Source organism: Phascolarctos cinereus, unplaced genomic scaffold (assembly GCF_003287225.1).
Source record: "Phascolarctos cinereus isolate Bilbo 61053 unplaced genomic scaffold, phaCin_HiC Scaffold_1;HRSCAF=81, whole genome shotgun sequence".
Lineage (NCBI taxonomy): Eukaryota > Metazoa > Chordata > Mammalia > Diprotodontia > Phascolarctidae > Phascolarctos > Phascolarctos cinereus.
Genome location: NW_027555514.1, coordinates 155116030 through 155137012, shown reverse-complemented (window position 1 = coordinate 155137012; position 20983 = coordinate 155116030). Strand labels below are relative to the sequence as shown.

General features: G+C 36.4%; 1 protein-coding gene across 2 annotated transcripts in view; it reads left to right on the top strand.

Moving 5' to 3' along the window:
* Positions 1 to 9760: 9760 nt before the first annotated feature.
* SEMA3A (semaphorin 3A) overlaps positions 9761 to 20983 on the top strand; it is a 645372-nt gene continuing 634149 nt past the window's right edge. For both annotated transcript variants that reach the window (XM_020999770.2, XM_020999769.2), the window contains exon 1: positions 9761 to 10067. The gene's annotated coding sequence lies outside the window, so the exon portion shown is untranslated. The remainder of the gene's footprint in view (positions 10068 to 20983) is intronic.

Below are 20983 nucleotides of genomic sequence, written 5' to 3'. Positions count from 1 at the left end.
GTTCGAATCTGACCTCAGATGCTTATTAGCTATGTGATCCTGGGCAAGTCACTTAACCCTGTTTGCCTAATTTCCTCCTCTGTAAAATAAGCTGGAGAAAGGAATGGCAAGCCACTCCAGCATCTTTGCCAAGGAAACCCCAATGGGGTCAGAAAGAATCAGGCATGACTGAAAAAATGACGCAACAACAATAAATCTGTTGTGGTTTTAATTTGTGGATTTTAGGAATGCATATTACTCAAAGAGAATGTGCAAACCTCATAGTTCTTAAAGATGACACTTGAATAGCTGTTAAAGACATGACAATGACTACCTGTGTCAGCTATCATGTATTTAATTATCATCTCTATGCTGATGATTCTTAAATCTAGCTATCCTGCCCAAATCTCTCTGCTGACCTCCAATTTTGCATCTCCATCTGCCTTTCAGACATTTCTAACTGGAAGTCTAGTAGACATCTTACACACATGTCCAAAAAAGAACTCTTTACCTTTTTCCCCTAAACCTTCCCCCTACTCTTACCTTCCTTATTCCTGTAGAGTGCAACACCATCTTCCTAGTGCCTCAGGTTTACAACCTAGGAGTTATCCTGGATGCCTCACTACTTCTAACTCCTCACCTCCCACAATCAAACTGCTGCAAAGGCTTTTTTATTTCACTTTTGCAACATCTTTCAAATAAGCTCCCTTCTCTACTCTGACACTGTTGCCTCTTTAGTGCAGGCCCTCATTGCACCACTCCTGGACCATTGCAATAGCCTGCTGATGGGTTGGCCTGCCTCCAGTCTTTCCCCACTTCAATCCATCCTCCGTTCAGCTACTAAAGTGATTTTCCTAAATCACATGTCACATTATACACTTACTCAATAAATTCTGGTAGCTCTCTTTTGCCTCAAGAAACAGATACAAAATTCTCTATTTGACATTCAAAGCACTCCATTATCTAACCCCCTCCTAACTTTCTAGTCTTCTTATACCTTACATGTATAAGGAAAATTGGATTCCTGGTTATTTCTAGAATGTGATACTCCGGGGCAGCTAGGTGGTGTAGTGGATAGAGCACCAGCCCTGAAGTCAGGAGTACCTGAGTCCAAATCCGGCCTCAGACCAAACACTTGACACTCTTACTAGCTGTGTGACCCTGGGCAAGTCACTTAAACCCAATTGCCTAAAAAAAAAAGAATGTGATACTCTGTTTTTTTGGCTCTGGACATTTGCTTTATCTATTCCCTTTGCCTGAAACACTTTCCCTCCTCCACTCAAGCATTCCTTCTCTTTAGCTTTCTATAAGTCCCACCTAAAATCCCTTCTTTTACTGAAAGCTTCCCTAACCAATCTTAATTCTAGTGCATGCCCTCTATTAACTACTGTACATACCTTGCTACGTGTATATATATATATATATATATATATATATATATATATATATATATATATATATATATGTTTGTATGTTGTCTCTCCCCACCCCCCTTAGATTGTAAGGTCTTTGAGATCAGGGACTGTCTTTTGCCTTTTTTTTGTATCCCTACGGTTTAGCACAGTGCCTGGCACAAAGTAGATGCTTAGTAAATGTTTTTGTTTTGAAGATCATGAGCAATCAGTAAATATTTACTATCTAATCTTTACCCCCAATAAGTTTGAGACTGCTTTATCTATCTATGGAAATTCTGCTCACCAAATCTTAGAATATCAGAAATGGAAGTGGCATCTGTGGTCCTTTAGTCAATTCCATATTTGAACAGCAATCCCTTTCCCTGACAAATGATCCCTCTAACCTCTACCTGAATATCTCACTTGAGGGGGGAATTTCCTAGGAAAAAGGGAAGGGAATAAGTATTTATATAGTGACTACTATATGCCAGATCCTAGTCTAAATGTTTCTACAACTATAACTTCGTTTAATCCTCACAGCAGCCTTGCAAGATATATTTTATTATTATCCTCATTTTATAATTGAAGAAACTGAGGCAAACAGATTAAATAACTTGCCTAGGGTCACACAGCTATTAAGTGTATGAAGCTGTATTTAATCTCAAGTCTTACTCACTCCAGACCCAGCTGTCTCTCCACTGCTCTACTAGCTGCCTCTCTTATTACTTCCTAAAGCACATATTCAACTTTTTTGGATAAATCTAATTGTTAATATATTATTTTCTTAGATAGACCCCAAACTGACTTTGTTGTGATTTCTATCCACTGTTCTTCATTCTGAATTCTTGGATCAAACAGGCCACATCTATTTTCTCTTTTACATAATAGGCCTTCTAGCACTTGAAGACAAGAATCATGTCCATCCTAAGGTTTTTCTTCTCCATTTCCTTCAACTGCTCCAGCTTGTTAATACCCATGCAAAATTTTGGCATCCACAACTGAACACAGTAACCTGGATACAGTTTGAGTACAACAGAGTAGAGAGTGACTCTTATTCTCTTTCTGAATATTCAACCCAAGTCAATGTGAGTTTTCATTTGCCATGCTATACATAGATTTCATTGCTTTTGAGATTGTAATTTGCTTGAACTCCATCTTTGTCTCATAAAGGTTAAAATGTTCTTTGGCCATCCTTCAATAGAAATAGAAATGTGACTGAGGAAAAGCTCCATAGCCTAGTAGAAAGAGGGATGACTCTGAAGTCAGAGAAGCCTAGGTCCAAGTTTCAATTGGCAGAGGGGGTTTCCTCACCCAGAGCTGCTTATGTCATTATAATCACAGATCCAGACCCCTACATACTTGCCTCCTCTGTCCTATGTTAGTAAGCATTAGCATTCTTTAAGAAATGCATATTGGGGCATATTTTCAACTTAGATTTTTACTTTCTCACTGAATGATTTCTTTTCAACCTGGTCAACATACCAGTGAGGAATGACATACCCCATCACATTTTCCTATTACATAATATTATATCCATGCAAGATACAGTGGGAAGAAAATACTTTCTCTGGAAGACAGTGAAAGAATCTTCTGTCTACCCATAAATCTTTAGAAAATCTCCCTCCACAGCCTTATAACAGTTCAATTTTCCAATAATGGAGTAAAGAATCAGATGGATATTTAATTTTCTTATGAAATTAGAAATTAGAGGGCAGGAGAGCCCCAAGGGTTTCCTTTAACCTCTTCCTCCTGATTAGTTTATCAGATTATCTAACTTGTCACTATGAAGACATAGAAAGCCTGTCTGCCCCTAAGGGGATAAGATATAGGACAGGTAAGTTGCAATGAAAATGTTATAAAAAAGTTCATGTACTATATTTAAATTTATAGGTTTTATGCAAGTATTACTTCTAGAATGGCTGTTCTGCTGAATTTCCATAGGTGAGCAATTTCAATACTTTTGTGTCATACCTAAACCTCACAAACCATGAGTTTGAAACAAATTTAAATCATTTAGCATTTATTTTCTGAAGGTATGCTAGCATTCATTCATTCAACATTTATTAAATATCTTCTGTGTTAGACATAATTTGAGGTCTATCTGAAGGCCATAAACACATGAACAAGATGGCTTCTGTACTCTAGGTGTTAACTGCCTAGTAGGAGGGATGGCATTTGTAATAAACACAAGGAAAAAAACAATATTAAGTGCCTTTTTTTTTTTTTGCAAGGTGTTGTCCTAGAGAATAAGCACCAGCCCTGGAGTTGGGAAGACCTGAGTTCAAATTTGATCTCAGATATTTACTAGCTGTTGACCCTGGGCAAGTCACTTAATCCCCTATTGCCTCCAGGGGGGAGGGGGAAGGAAGGAAGAAAGAATAAAAGGAAGGAAATCTCCCTCCCCACTTCTCAAGACAACCAATCCTGATTTTGTAGTGTCTAAGTACTAGAAACTGTTGAGTGTTTTTCCCCCTGATATCCAGCCGGAATTTCAGTGTTTCTCCAATTACTCCTGACTCCCTCTGGAGCCAAATGAATGTAATGCCTCCTCTGTATAACAACCCTTCTCATCTTTTTTTTTTTCCTAAGTGTTATTTCTATTTCCTCTTGTTGCTTATCAGAGACTGCAATGTCCAAATGTGGCACATTTTTCAAATGCTTGATCACAGTTACAAACACACTCCTTCTATCTCTCTTCTTTTCATGGCTAAATATGCCCAGCTCTTTAAACTAGTTTTTGTTTGTTTGTTTGTTTTTTTCCATGGACTCAAGGCCCTACACCACCCTGACTACCCTGCTCTTGGACTTTCTCCAGCATATCAATGTCCTTTTTAGACCACGGTGCTCAATAATGAACACAATTCTCCAGATGAAGACTGATGAGGGCTGAGTCCTGTGATATTCTACGTAATGCAGCCCAAGGCCACATTTGCTTTATTAGTTGCCGGATCACATTGATGACACCTATGAAGCCTATAGTTCTCCAAAGCAGAGGCCTGTCAAACACTGGGTCCGAAGCGCCATACTGCCAAGTGCTTGCTAACCAAACTAAAATCTAATTGGGGAAAAATGTAACAAAAAGCACCCATATCTTCTGACCAACTGCTATTTACCCATTGCCTCCCCTGATTTATGTTGTTGAAGCAGACATGATACAGTCAAGTACAAGACGATGAATTTATTCCTATTAAAATGCATCTTATTAGATTCAGCCCAGTGCTCTAGTCTGTCAATATCATTTTAGATCTTGAATCTCACCCACTGTGTTACCTCTCCTCCCTAACTTTGTGCAATCTGCATTTCTGATAAGCATATCCTCTGTGTCTTAAAGTCATGTCATTGATTTAAAAAAAAAAATGTTAAACAGATCTGAACCAAAATCAGATTACTGATGTTCTCCCCTGTAAACCACCTGCCCCTAACCACTCACAAGTATTGTTTAAACCATTTTTTTAAGGAAAATAAAATCCACATATTTCTGACTGCTTTACTTTCAAATCAGCAAAATGTATTATAGAGTTATCTGATCTGAAAGAAAAAAAAAAAGCTTTTCCATCTGGTTTAGGATTTGTTTTCTCCAAAAGTAGTAGTAAATTTTTCCAACCTACTTTCTTGTCTTTTCTCACACTACTCTTTAGCAGTCCTGAATTTAACCAGTCCTGAAACCATCTTATGGTTTTATCTTCTCATCAATGTCACTATATACTGTCCTCAAGTAGTATGAAATATTTATCAAAAACTTTGCGAAAATCTAGGTAAACTATATCCGCAAAATTGACTTCACCTACCAAATGAGGAATATTGTCAAAAGGTAAATGAGGTTAGTTTATTCCTGGTGAAGCAATACAGGCCCCTTTACTTTCTAAGTATTGGCCAACCATCTCTTTAATGATCCATTCTAAAATTCTCTCATGAATTGAAATCCAATTCATTGGCCTGTATTTTGTCGACTTTGTTCTCTTTGCTTTTTGGAAAATCAGATCAACTTTTGCTCTCCTCTAATTTTGTAGTTATTCTTTTGTTTTCGATGATCTTAAAAATATCACCGACAATAATTCAGCGATCACATCTGCTGGTTCTTTAAGTCCCTAGACAGCTGACATGAATTCATCAAAGATACCTAAGTGCTCTCTTACTATCTCCATGCTCTCCATCGGCTCTTTGTTCTGTCATTTCCAGTATAATGTTCATTCTCTTTTAGAGAGAAAAGAGAAACTACATAAAACTTGCTTGAACTACTCTGTTGTCAGTTATTTATCATTGTCTCATTCACGCTAACCAATGCTTCTATCCCTTTTGTCATCTGCCTTTTTCCTCATTTTTTTTCTTAAAAAAATTAAACCAAACTCAACAGACCCTTTCTGTCATCCTTAGTTTTTCTCAGACACCTCAGCACATTCTTAGTTTTAGCATTTATGATGCTATTTTTTAACATGGCCATGCCACACAATTATTTTTCATCTTCTGTTACTCGGCCTTGCTTCTATCTATTGTATGCTTCTAGTTTTAAAGTTAAATTAGTTGATTAGTTCCTTTCTGAAGAGGAGATCATTGCTAGCTGGGGCAATCATGGTAGTTTCATGAAGGAGGTAATATTTAGGTTGTGCCCTGTAGAATAGTTAAGATCACAATAGGAGGGAAGTTAGGGGAAGGGGAAGAATAAATTCTCAGAGCATAATGTTGAGATAGGAAACCCAGGATATACTCCAGGGTTGACAGTCTACTTTGAGCAGAGGATAGAGTCCACTAGAAAGAGTAGTGTGAGAAAAGACAGAGAAGTAGGTTTGGAAAAATTTACTACTACTTTTGAAGAAAACAAATCCTAAACCAGATGGAAAAGCTTTTTTTTCCCTTTCAGATCAGATAACTCTATAATACATTTTTCTGATTTGAAAAGAAAGCAGTCAGAAATATGGGGATTTTATTTTCCTTAAAGTAAAATAAAATTAAATGGGAATTACATAAAACCTTTATAGTTTATGGAACTAAATATTTTTAAATTGTCTGATAATGTCACAGCAAGTAAAATCAAAAGCAAGTTTACCCATCACTAAAGTAAAATGACCTTTGAGGGAATTGGTGATAAAATTTGCTGTTGTTCTATTTAAGGAAAAAAGTCTACAGTATAGCACTGGTCCATAAATTAGGTAACTTTTACCCTGAAATAGTCTCTTGAGTGTATGTCTGCACAATGAGTTGTGAATAAACCTAGAAATAAATCAAAATAAAGTCAGTATGTTTCTCCAAATCTTATCCAAAATTTTGTCTCAAACTTAGACTAGACAACTCCTAAAAACATTATTTTTTGGGGAATTTTCCAGTGTGTCCCATTTTGAGCCAGGATACAAATATCACCCACACAAAAATGTCTTTATATAACTTTGGATGAAGTTACAAAATTCAAAAGTATGATTGTTTTTTCAAAATCATCAAAATTCTAAAATCTTAAAATATCCTTTTTGATTTAAGTTAAGAACAAAGATTTCAGGTGGTAACAAAACAAACCATAAGTAATCTACTTTATCTATATCTTTTTAAAGGGAAATAAGAGGAGCTATTCTCATGTATTCTCCCCTTGCAGCTATGTGTTCCTGCTACAGCATGATTTTCTCTTAGATGACTCTCACTGAGTTCTTGTACCTTCTTTGATAGATATATATGCACTACTGATCTAAGATAACCAGAAGTTGTTTAACAAGCTTTCTCCTCATATTGCAGTTATACAAAGATGGTAGTTGGAGACCATTTAGGCCTTCTCAAGTTGCATTGGTCCCTTGGGTCAAATTTAAATTGTCATCTTGCTTTTTTTTTTCCTCTTGTATTATTATTGTCTCCCCTTTCTGCTCTGTTTTACCACCTGGTTTGTTTGTTTGCTCTCTAATTCCCACTTTTCCCACACTTTATCTTTTTTTCATAATCTTTTTCATACCTGCCTCATTACAATGCTTTCTATTTTAAAATTATTCATCCACACCCGAAGCTTTCTAATTGGTTGGAATATGCAGAGTGTCTTTTTTTCTCTATTCTTTTCATATTTTTTTATATGCAGTCACTAGCTAAAGGACACATACATATATCAGACAATATAAGCAGATGTACCATGAATGTTTAGGCTTTCTAATTATTTGAGAACTTTAGAATTAATTTTTATCCTTTTCCGATCAGCAATTTTCCTCATCCCAATTTTTCATTCTGTTATGATTTTGCATATTGTGTTCAATTTAGAAGTTTCTTTTCCAAAATTATCTTCTCCCCCTGTCATTCAATCAATAATCCTAATAAATGAAATCAATAAATTAAGCAACTTTTATGTGCCAGGCACTATGCTAAGCACTGGGGATACCTGAGTGAAGTTGCTTGCTGTCATCACTTTCATTTGCAGAATACTATAATTTCTCTGCTGTTAAACTATGATAGAATAAATAAAACATTCATTCACAGTGAAATTTCAAAATAACAAAGGGATCATAAAATGTTGTTGACCAAGACATTGACTTTATTCTAATAGATGCAGAAAAGATTTGTGAAGCAAGACTTCCAGTTTCTAAATCTTTTTCTTCCGATGACTTCTTTGTGACCAGTGGACTTACCTTATATGAGGGTTCAGTGCCTTGTTAGTTTAATCATCAGAACTTTTTTTTTTCAATTATGGGCATCCTATTTAACTGCTTATAAACTAGCTATGGTCTGGGGCAAAGTTTAAGTACTATCTTTTTGCCTTGGTTTCTATAAAATGAGGGGATTAGACTATATGATATCACTGTAGCATATTGCCTCAAATCACAGAACTACAGAATTGGAAGGGACTTCTTTGGTCTTTAGAATATCTCTTCCAGTTCCCTTGTTTGACAAATGAGGACATTGAGAACAAGAATTAAAGTGATCTCCCAAGGTCACAACAAGTAAATATCAGAACTGAATTCAAATATCTCAATTGTCAGTCCAAATTCATTTCCTGGACATTATGATTCTGCTGGTTTGGGTGCTTTAGGTTCTTAAAAAGTATCATTCCAACTACCTCTAACACAGTGATATTACTAATACTATTATTATTGGAAGTGATTGCTGCCACTGCTACTACTTAAAATCAGTGCTGCTTAATGGACTCATTAAAAACAAATGATAAATATATTCTTTCATGCTTTTTTGTTATTATTGTTGTTGAATAATTTCTTTTGGCAAAGATACTGGAGTGGTTTACCATTTTCTTCTCTAGATCATTTTACAGATGAGGGAACTGAAGCAAACAGGGTTAAGTGACTTGCCTAGGGTCATATAGCTAGTAAGTGTCTGAGGCCAGTTTTGAACTCAGGAAGATGAGTCTTACTGACTGTAAGAAGGGCACTCTATCCACCTCATCACCCAGCTACTTTGTGAAGGATCATTTTAAATTCTAGTACACTATGGCTTTTTATGAGAATAGATTTCCCCCCACCACGATTGAAAGATATCAAAGAAAACAATAGCCAATTCTGACTACAGAAATCAAATCTGACCATATTCAGAATATTTATTTGCCCCCTACTCTTATAAGTCTCAATAGAGAATTAAACATTTAAATGCCATAGAGAATGTTTTCATAACACTATTGTTAGGGTTCCAAAAGGTTAGGGCACTTCAGAGAAGATTCCCATGATACAAAAATAAACAACAAAAAAAAAACCCTAAACCTAAACTTTTCTGGTAAATTTGCTTCAACCCCCTCAAAAAAAAAAAATACGTGTCAACTTGAGTCTCTCCCGTGAAACTGAAAAGTCAAACCCAACAGTGTGAATCTCCTTAAAGCAATTTATTTCAGATTAAAAAGATAACCCTGACTTATAGGCAGGATAGGGAATCTGTTTCAAATCCATCACAGCAGCACCATCAATAACCCAAAAAGACCAGTGATGGAGTAGATTTAATTAAGTTCACTAGTATGCACAAAAAGGGGGTTAGGTGGGAGGAAGAGGCAACTATTTTTATCTATCATTCATTATTAGCTAAAGTATATTATACAAATTTCTACAACTCGTTCAACTGGACCATCCATTTCCCCCCCCTTTTTTTATTGATAGTATTGTTTTGCTTGCTACAGAGAAATGCTATTTGGGGAGCTTTGGGTCCCGAGAGCATTTAATGGTACCCCACTTCCAGCACTATAAAACAGAGGCCTGCTGTTTTAATCACGCTTCTCTCTCTGAATGTTGTTTGCGCCCTGGTACAACCCATCTGCCTTGAATCTAGTGCTCCGCTGGGGCTACGCACATCTGCCAGCCAGACTACCTTCGTACACAATTACTCAATCCACCGTAAGGCTCTTTAATAGGAAACAAGTGTGACAACGGCAAGCTTTCTTCCCTTCCTCCCCCCACCCCTCCTTAAACCACAGAGTCAAATCGGTCTAATAGAGATGAAGCTTGATAGATCCGCCCAGGTGTAGGTGAAATGGTAGAGCCTCAGGGGTAATAGATGCTGCGCTCTTATGCTGAAGTTTAGCATTTTGTCCTGAAGGGTTGTCTAGCAGCAGCAGGATGGGTTGCTCATTGTACAGTTACAAAGTCAATAAGCTTCTCACAGCTTACATTTATGACTAATTCACAAAGCAACCTGGAGCCAGGTGAAAACGGCAGAGCTGCCCCTTTTCTTTTTTCTTTTCTTTTCCTTTTCTTACTTTTTTTTTTTCTTCAGCGCATGGACAAAGCCCAGCACACAGTAAGTGGAAAATTCTTCTTTACTTATTTTACTTGGGAATTAATTAAGGGTGTTTACTTTGAGGCAACTCTCTAAAGGCTGCACAGAAATGAACCCGAATCCAGCCTGTGTTCATGACCCTGTGGAGTTTCCTGGGTTTCGTTTTGCACGGTGCCCTGGCACTGCCACTCATGCTTAAATAGTCGTGCTGAGCGACTTCCTTATCCAGAGGAGCTCCCGCAACTAAAATGTGGTGCTAATAATAATGCTAATTCGAGCCTGCAGCCAATCATATTAACCACTATTTCTGGGCGAAATGCAGTTTATTGCTGTCAAAAATGATGATGGCAAGTGCTTTGCCATAGTTCTGGGAGGGGGGAAAACGACACCACAAACTTAGAAAACGAAGAGGGAGAAGCTCTTTTTCTTAAGCAGTTTCAGCTCAAGTGGAATATATTGTTATATTACAGCCTGTGTCGGAAAGCTAAGGGTTTTGTTTGGAGGATTATTTGTTTAACAAAACCATCCCTGATCTTCCCCATTCCAAAAGGGACCAGAGATCAGAATAACCCCCAAAACAGTGAATTTATTGTATTGTTGCAGCTCCGTTGATAATGAATTTTCAAAACAAAAAGAAGGTCACTTGTCTAATGGTAAGGAGAGAGAGAGATATTAAAACCAGATGTATGGAATCTCAACTTTGACTTTTGGTCTTTAATGCTTGGTTTAAAGCAGCCTTAAAATTGCATTTACTTTCCATTTACAACTTTGAATTCACTGTTAAACTATGTTTGAACTTAAAACTAAGATTTGATCTAAGCAAACACATATTCCTTGAGCCCCCTACCCCGATTTTTACTTGGCTATGGGGAATCTTTTTACTACCTCACCATATATCCTGAAGTGTGTTAACAAGCTCACGGCAGTGGACTTTCAGGTGGAATGTCAGCCAATGTGCAAGAATGTGTTTGCCATGAGATGTATGATGTTCTATGTAAGAAATAAACACAAGAAACATGCATCCTGACCAAGGTCCCTCCTCAATCTCCCAAAGATGATTGCATTAAGAAAGAATGTAGTAAAAAACTGTCAGCACATTTATGTCTATCTTTGGAGAAATGGTTGAGCTGATTCTTTTCAATTTGGGATTTGTTTATCTGGAATGAGCAGTTACTCCAGAGAGTATTGTCATCTCAAAAACCACACGCCTGCAGAACAAGTGGAAAAGTATAAATACATGAGAATGTTGTTTAGAGTTTCCTTTTGTGATGCTTTACAGCCAGATACATATATATATATATGTACATATATCTGCATATATATACATATATGTGTGTATGTGTGTATGTGTGTGTGTATACACACACATACACACGCAATAAATGGACAGCATTTATAATGGTGCACTTATCTAAAGTTGTGATTCCAGACCCCCGAGAAATCTTTTTTGGGTGTCCACAGTCTACCTTGGATGATGTTCCTATAATGGGAGCTGTAATTAATTGCTATTTTTTAAACCTCTTTTTGTGAGAAGTGTACTTGACATTGCTGATGGTAGGGTAGAAACACTATAAAACCTATTCTTCACAAAAATGTCTTAAACTACAGTTGTTGGCATCAAATAGCGGTCAATGCCTACCCCCTACAGGGAAAGAATCTAATTTCACTGTGCCTGTCCCAGTACATGAATACTTTGCAGTACAGTTCACACATATGAATGTTGTAATGATGTCTCTGGCTCCACAAGTGCCCCTTAATGAAAAGGTCAGACTGTGATTAATAGGAAGCCAGTTTCAAAGGCTGGACCCTACTTTGGCACTTCCAAAGAAAAAAAAAAGAGCTATGGGGGTCTTCATCTCCTTCAGGTTATTTTTTTGTAATTTGGTTTTCAGTATTACACAAATGAGAGTAGTCAGGGGCTTCTTTTTATCCTTTGCTTGTTTTCATGGTGCCAACACATCTGGTCAATTCAATCAGGCCCATCAAAAAAAATAATGGAATTAAGTGAACTGTCTGTGGAGGGGGTGTGGGGATGACTGATTGGAACCTTCACTGCTACTCCAAGTAGCTAGATCCTTAAATTTGGCTTAGATTTCAGGTAATTAAATCAAACTTTAGGTAATTCACAATCTAAATTGTGCTGTGCCTAGGCATAGGTCTATTCAAAATATCCTAGTAGGTTTCAGGGATAGTGAACATTTTTCGCAGCACAGTCTGAGATTCATTGAAAAATATAGCAAATTAATTGAAGAAGAACAAAATAAAACCTAAAATCAGGTTCACAAGTGTAATTTTGTCTATTTAACTAGATAAACGTTAAAAAAACTCAGTTTAAATATTTAAAGCAAATATATTTATGATCATCATAGGGAAGTGGAAAGATCATAGACTTGGCAGTCAACAGACATACATTTCAAGTCTAAGTCTGAATTTGATTTTAATCACTCACTCAGACAGCAAGCAATGCTTAAGATCTTGCTGTGTGCCAGACCCAGTGCTAAGCACTGGCCATACAAGGAAAGAGAAAAACATCCCTGCCCTTAAGGAGTTCATGATCAAATGGACAACCCATAAATTCTCATTTATATGGGTATGTGTATAACATATGCAGCCACACACATATAAATAAGAATATATACACCCACATATATAGTACGTGTGTGTGTATCCATACACACACATGTATGGATACACACACACACTACATGTCAAGGGTAGGGAAACTCCCCTTATTTGTTTGGATTGGAAGTTTGGATTCAGTCAAAGGGTCACACTTGAGGACCTAGAGGGCCAAATGTGGCCTTGAGGCTGCAGGTTCCCCATCCTTGCTATACACACATACTTGCACACGCACACACACACACACACACACACACACGCACACTGAAGATGGAAGGTCATCTTGGAGGGAGGAGAAGGGGGAAAGAAGATAGAAGAGGGCAGGGAAAGCCCTCTTACAGAAGATGGAGTTTAGGTTGAATCTTGAAAGAAGCCAGGGAAGCTAAAAGGCAGAGGCCAAGAGGGAAGCTATTCTAGGCGTGGGGGTGGGGGGGGCATCCAGTGCAAAAGGAGACCAGGAGAGCTGGACAATACAGTTTCATGTAGGGAAATAACAGGGAGTCATTGAAGCTTATTGAATGGGGCTGTTGGGTTGGGTGACACAGTCAAACCTGTAATTTAGGAAAATCATTTTGCTAGAAGAGGAGATAATGGACTGGGGTAAGGAGAACAATGAAGAGGTTATTGCAGTGGTGAGAAATGACAGGTTTTATGAGGGTACTGTCTATATAAGTGGAGAGAAAGGGCTCCGTCAGAGAGTTGAGAAACCACATTGACTGTGTTGGGTGAGAATGAATGAAGAGTCCAGCCTTCCACCAAAGTTGTTAGCATAATTAACTGAGACAGTGCTAGTGCCCCCAACAGTAAGAGAAGTGTTATAGGTAGTGAGGATATGGGAGAAATGATAATGTGTTCTCTTTTAGACATTCTAGTTCGAGGCTCTGACTATATAATATCAAATACCCAGATGAAGAGTTTAAGATCAATTCAGTCACATATGCAAAATGTAGCATATGAAGGAAATCAGAATGGCAGTGCCAGGGTTGGACCTAGGCAAACTTTGCCATTCTTTGGCATTCTTCTGCTTCCTTTAATTATGCTTCTTTCTTTATTTCTTTTCCCCTCCCTCTTTCCTAAGTTTCTACCAGGAGTTTTTCCTCAGTGCCTGTTTCTTATGCTGTTTCTGCTTTGTGCTCTTCAACAGAGTATCACATCACAACTCCTAAAATATTGACTTATAATTAATTTTAAATTGCCAATGATTTCTATGACCTCTTAGCAAGATTACCTAATTTTTTTTAAAGGAATCACTCTTAAACATGGAAAATCCTTAAAGACCCTAAGAATATTGCTTAAACAGTGGGAATTATAGGCAGTGAAGTACATATTTTGAGACAGGGGCCAAAGTAGTATGCCTATTTATAAGGCTTACCCAAGGCATTGTATATTTAAGCCTGAGATGTGTGAATATGGCAAGGGAAACACTTTTTTTGCTACTTTTTCCTGCCTCCTCCACTTTGGGCAGCCCAAGGTTCAAAGGAGCAGTCCTGTGGGAATTCTCCTAGTAGACCACATCAGGTGATTAGCTGGGCCACCACATATTACTATGCTTTCCTCAATAGGGGTGGCCAGCCAGCAGACAACACAGCTACTTCCTTTAAAGAATGTTGGATTAACACTCTCCGCTCAAGAGTCAAAGGAGTTAATAAATGAATGCCTGCAAACTCTCAAGTTATTAACACCCATTCTATACAGTTATAAGCATCTAGATATTTAGACATATCTGAGGGATTGATTAGGGATTTTCCCTTTTCCATATGCACACTAATGACTCACATTTATATATTGCCTTAAGATTACAAAACACTTTCCCCAAACCAACCCTGTGATTAGCTGGTATAAATATTATCCCAATTTTTGTGGATGAGGAAACTTAAGCTTAGAGAGATTACATGATTTATCCAATGATTGAACAATTAGAATATATTAGGAAACCAGGTCTCCTGATTCTAAGGCTAGATATCTTTCCCCCACACCACAACATCTCTGGGTATTTATTGCCATGTGGAAATGACCCTAGAGTCACAATTTGGGGGAAGGGAAAGACTTGATTTCAAAAGTACAATTTTCAAGGATTCTATATTACCTATTTGCTTTACCTCCCCCCTCCGTCTGCCACAAACTGACCTCCATCCACAAGGTTGGAAGCTCCCTGTTTGGAGATACCGAAAATGAAATTACTAAACGTTAAAAAGGTAAAGAATACCTGTTAGACAATTTCTTTGAGCTACATGACAAAATGGTGATGTACTAGGTACAAGTTATATACCTCTATATTTTTTTTAATGGGATATTGAATCACACTTGAGTAAGACCCTTCAAAAAAAAATGCCAGTTAGATCTAACTGGCCTATCTGAAGTGAACTTGAGCAAGATACTGAATTTGCTTTTGAAGAGATTCTAGATGGGTCTAATTAAGTGAATGTGAAGAAATTACCTATTATTTTTTAATGAGGCAACATTATTTGATGGGAAGTAACCTATGAAATCAGAAGACCTGTGTCCAAATCTAGTTCCTTTGGGAAAAGACACATAATCTCTCAAGGTCTCAATTTATTTATATGCAAAATAAGGGGAAATAGCCTCTAAGTTCCCTTCTAACTATATATACTTCTATGATCATATCAATCAGATGTTCAGTTTGATGCTTTTAAAAATCTTTTGCTGATATATCCAGGTAATAGGGGGAAATAGATAATTCCCTTCCTCCTTCATTCCACTTTGTCTGAATTTGGGGACAGATATATTTAATGAAAGAGCTTTGAAAGGGAGGAGGTACTTCTACAAACCTTTAATTTAGGCAGTACATAGGATGAGAAATGGAACATTTAGAGATAGAAGAGTCCCAAGAGGTCAGCTATTTCAATCCCTCATTTTACAACTGAGGAAACAAAGGCCCAGAGGTACCAATATAAGGCCCCTACATCCTTATTCCCTTCAGGTCACATATTGACTTAGAAAGTCATGTATTAACATTATCTATGTTCTAATGTGTTTTTATTTGTTGTTGTTGTTGTTATTATTATTATTATTTATTATTATTATTATTATTTTCCCAATCACATTCTAATCTGAATCAGACCCCAACTTGGGAGTGTTGTAAGGTCTGTAAGCCTCATGTTTGATACTTGTGAAATGTCATGCCCAGTATGCACAAGTAGTGAGTTGCAGGCATAGAATTCAAACCTGGGTGTTTTAACTCTAAATCCAATCTTATTTTTATTATATCTAATGACCTGTTATTATAAAAAGGGAAAATAGATACTAAAATGGTAATAGTAACAATATATTGAACTTTACCATTGGAAATTTAAACCTAGGATTCTGAATGACTCATTATAGCTGTCATAGTCCTATAACTTTAAATGGTCCCATGATTCAGTAGCTATGCTAAGCATGAAGTTTCCAGGTCATCACCATTACTCCTATAGATCAACGGGTTAACTCCTCAAAGTTGATTTTGTTTCCTTAGGTCCTTCTGGAATTACACAGGAAAGGTCAATATTTATCCTAGAGAGTAACGCTGGATATATATTTTCCAGGAGAATATTTATCATTAATTAACTTTCTCTTTTCTCTTTTTTTACTGCTTAAATATTTGAGAAAAATTATAATTTTTCTTTATTCTCTGTTGAGTATTATTTCCCTTTATAAAGTTGTTCTTTCACCCAGAAAATAAAATATTGTAACTATATTCAGTTGAGTAGCTACGTGACCTCAACAAGTCACTTGAACTCTCTAGTAGTCAATTGTCTTCCTTGTACAAGTGAAATAGTTGAATTAGGTGATTTCTGATGTTCTTTATAATTCTAAAATTCTTTAACATCATTATCATTTACAAACCCCAAGAAATCATAAAAATGACCTTGGCACTGTGGTATTTAAGCTCTCAATTACCATAAAAATATAAGTCCTTATTATCATTATTATTGCATAAGTATGAATCAGTCACAGGTAGGCCCTTCAGTGTTAAGATGGCATCAAAAGAGTCTCTCCCCAGCAATCTCACCCAACATAGGAAGTCAGAATATTTCTGTAGAGTTAGTAGAAGGGAAAAATTAAAGAAAAAAAGTATTCATTTGTGTCTCAATCCTCTTCCACAGATGACTCCCTCCTTCTCTCACTTCTTTTCCTGGGAATGGAATAGAAAAGAGGAGAGAGATATTATCTGTATGGATGAGAGGGATACTATACTCAGTTATCCCTCCCTTCTTTCTAATATTTCCATAAATTTGGGCTTTCCATCATTGAATTCTGGAATCCCAGATTGAGGTTTTTGAAAGGATTCAGTGGAGTGGGCAGCAAGGAAAGAGACTGAACAAAGAGTCATCTGGAACCATTGCTATGGGGGAACAGGAGATGGAAGAATAGTTATGGTGCAGAGTCACAGGGCCAGGAACAGTTGTATAAAGTAGTGCTATCAAACTCAAATAGAAACAAGGGTGACTAAGCCCTGTATAAGGTTTTGTAAGGCCTATGTAAGATCACTAAACCCTACATCCCTGTAGTCATATATTAACTTAGAAAACAACATGTTAATATTATCTGTGTTCTACCATGTTTTTTATTTATTATTACCATTTTCCAGTTATATTTTAACCTGGCTCAGGCCCTACTTAGGAGTATTATGAGGTCTGTAGGGCTTGTGTTTGACACTTGTGGTGCAAAGGACAAACCTTGCCAACCAGGACCTATAGCAATACACTTTATATGACTTACAATCCCTGTGTACATACCATGAGTCTTGTTTATACCTGGAATCTTCATCTCTGCCTCTGAAATCACTATGCAAAGTCCAAGTCAAATGTAAACTCCTTAAACCAAAAATTTATTATCCTTCATCATAGAAGTGTAAATAGGATGTTGATTCATGATTTGACTAGTTTCTCCTCTATGCTGAATATGTGGTTTGAGCTTAGATGTGACGTATATAATTGAATATATAATGTCTTCTGCACATTATTGATTCTACAAAGAAATGTGCATGGCCTTAGCATTATTTTTTTTTTTGTAAATCAAAGAAGTATGCAATGTTGGATATTAATTTCAGTGTTTTGAACCTCTAATTATATTGATTGCATTCAAATTGAGGGTTTTCAATTTAAGGAAGAAGAAAAGTATAAAAGTTGTAAAAATGAACTGTTCTTAATTTTATATACTCTTCTATCTTTGTTTGCTCTAAAAAGATAGATAGATTTTACAAATGTAAAATAAAATATTCATGGTTAACTATGAGCCTATTGTTACTGAAGTGAGCACAATGGAAAATATTCACTATGACGAAGCATTTATTGATTGTCTACCTGTCTAGGCACTGTATCAGATACTTATAGTACAAAGATAGATATGAGAGATCCTATTTTTGAAAGAGCTTAGGTAGAATAAGGTAATGGACAAGTAGACTTGATATGATAAAAGATGACACTGCTCTACAAGAGAGAATGAAATAAGAGCAAAGGAGAGCTTGAGGCAAAGTACTGTGAGAAATAGAGACACTTAATCTGTTAAACATTTATTTTTATTTACCTGAAGTTAAATAACAGGTTTGACTGGCTTTTTTCACTGAGTTGCTTTTCTTAGGTTATTATTTTCCTATTGTATTTGTTAAGTCATTTCAGTTGTCTCCAATTCTTCATGACCCCATTTGGGGTTTTCTTGGTAGAAATACTGGAGACATTTACTCATTCCCTTCTCCAGTTTGTTTTACAGATGAGGAACTAAGGTCAACAGGGTTAAGTAACTTGCCCAGGATCACACAGATAATTAGTATCTGAGGAGAGATTTGAACTCAAGAATATGAGTCTTCCTGACTTTAGGCTCAGCACTTTATCCATTGTACCATCCAGCAGCCCTGCCTTTGCTGCTACATAAAGAGTTGTAGTGAAATAGGAAGTCGGATAGATAATTCAGATAACAGAAGCTCTATTCTCCTTCTTTCTCTCTCCTTAGTTACCTTTGATATTTCAATTGTAAGTTATTAGTTCTGAAGTATTTGCTTAATTTTCTAAGTTCAGCAATTGGGACAGTAATTGATTTATTACTATTCTAGTCTTATTTGGAAATTAAAATGGCCAGCAATATGCTATTAGAAAGTATTTGCCTGTGATGACTCTTTGGTTTGGAAGATTAGAAAGTCACAGAAGCTACATCAAAAAGAAATGAAGCAAAAGGATCTTTAAGCCTTTCCAAGTACTAGCTGATCATTGTAATAGGAAGCCACTGTGAGCACTCTTACGGTCCTCAGTAAAAAGTTCTATCCTGCTGATTTTAAGGTTAAAGTAGGAATGTTCATGAATAATTGGAAAGAAAGGAGAAAAAAACATTAAAAGATAAATCCAATACTACTTCTAAGAACTAAACTTGGAGTGGCCCTTCATATTCTGAAATCTGTAAAAACAACCAGCAATAGAAAGAGTGAAGATACATTTGAAAATATACCCCTCTTTGCAATAAAAGAAAAAATAATTAAAATAATTAATCTTTTAATCATTCAATCTCTCAACAAGCATTTATTAGACACCTAGTTTGTAAACACTGTTTTAGGAAATAGATTTTAAATATAGACATGGTCCCTTTAAAGTAAACTTTATTTTTCATGCATTAATTAATGCAAAAGAGATGCATGGAAAATATAAATCCCTAAGTGTTGACATATATACATACATACATACATACATACATACATATATATACACACATATTTATACATATATATGGATGTGTGTGTGCATATTCTCATTGGAATTTAAAAATAAAAACTCTACAGAAGACAAGTATAGAATCTCCTTTATTCTCTCATTTTGTTGAGCTATATTAAAACTAACATGTCTGTTTCGGTAACCACTTTTTTTCAAGGGAGAAAGGACCCACAAAATTAATACTAATTGCCCAACTATCTAACAATGTATCAGTTAAGGTGAAAAAAATGCTTTTGCTAAAACTCTAGATGGTTGGTAGGGATTTTGGAAGCACAAATAATTCCATTAAATTTGAAACAGTCTTTGACACATCGGAACACAGAATATACATTGTACATATGACAGATGAGTTATACCCAAGAAATCATATTAATATTTTCACCACATTTATCTTAGAGAAAATGAAAGAAATGTGCACAGTGCAAAATAATAGCATGTCATCAGAAAGACTTTCAATCTTGCTTTTCATAGGATAGAAATGCTATAGATGGTTCTACCATGTGGGGGAATGATTTATTGTATTTTTTTAACCTCATCACTGGACCATACATTTCAAGGTGTAACTATTCATTTTAGTGTTATAGTGCTATGAAAAATAGCTTTTCAACGGCAGTTTTTTTTTTAAGGCGCCATTTGGTAATGCTTATTTAGTTAATTCATCTGTAATCAGTTTATTGAGGGACTAGGCTTTGATTTTTTATGCAGAATTGTGTATTCCTTAACCAATCGTAAGAAAGCAAATCCCAAAATCACTTAACTAAATGCTTAGTGGAAGTCATCGTGTTTTCTCTAGGGACACAAAGATAAATATAACACTGTTCTTACAGATACTGAAGCAGAGGTTAGCACAAAAGACGGACCCAAGCAAAGTGCTACGAACAATTTGAGAGGAATGAGATTTTGCAGAGGAGGTATCACCCGAGTTGAGTCTTGATGAGAAGATGAGGGAAGGGGCAGGGATTCATCCTAAGCATGAGGGACAATGTGAAAGAGTCATGGGTTTGGGATAGGGCAGGCTAAAAATGGAAATTAAATAGTAGTTCATTTCAGTTGGAACACAGAATATTTAAATCCATGTTCTTTGAGGTAAGCCTGGCTATAAAAATTGGGTTTATCTTTTGGGGGTTCTGAATGTTGGGTGAGTTTATAGTTTGTTTTGTAGACAATGGGGAGCCATTGAAGGTTTTTGATCATAGAAGTGATGAAGTCAGACTTTGCCTTTGGAGTAGATATTTATGTGAAGGGTGAATTAAAGAAGAAACAGGACAGTGGCCGAGATAACAATCAGGAAATTATTCAAACAATCTAGGTGGGAGATGATAATGGCTATACCAACAAGGTAGCAATAAGAATAGAGAAAAGTGTACAAATGAGAAATATTTTAGAAGGATTAATGAAAACTGATGTCTCCCTCCTCCCTTTTCCCTTCTCCCTCTCGTTCTCCTCCTCACTTTTCTTCCTCTCCCTCTGCCCTACCCTCTCTTGTTCTCCCTCTCCACTCTTCTCCCTTCATCCTTTGTTTTCCTTCTTTCTCCCCTCTCCCCCTCCTGTATTCTGTCTTTAAAATAGGCTTGTATTGATGTAATTTTGTATTTTACATCACCATAGTCTCCCCACTGC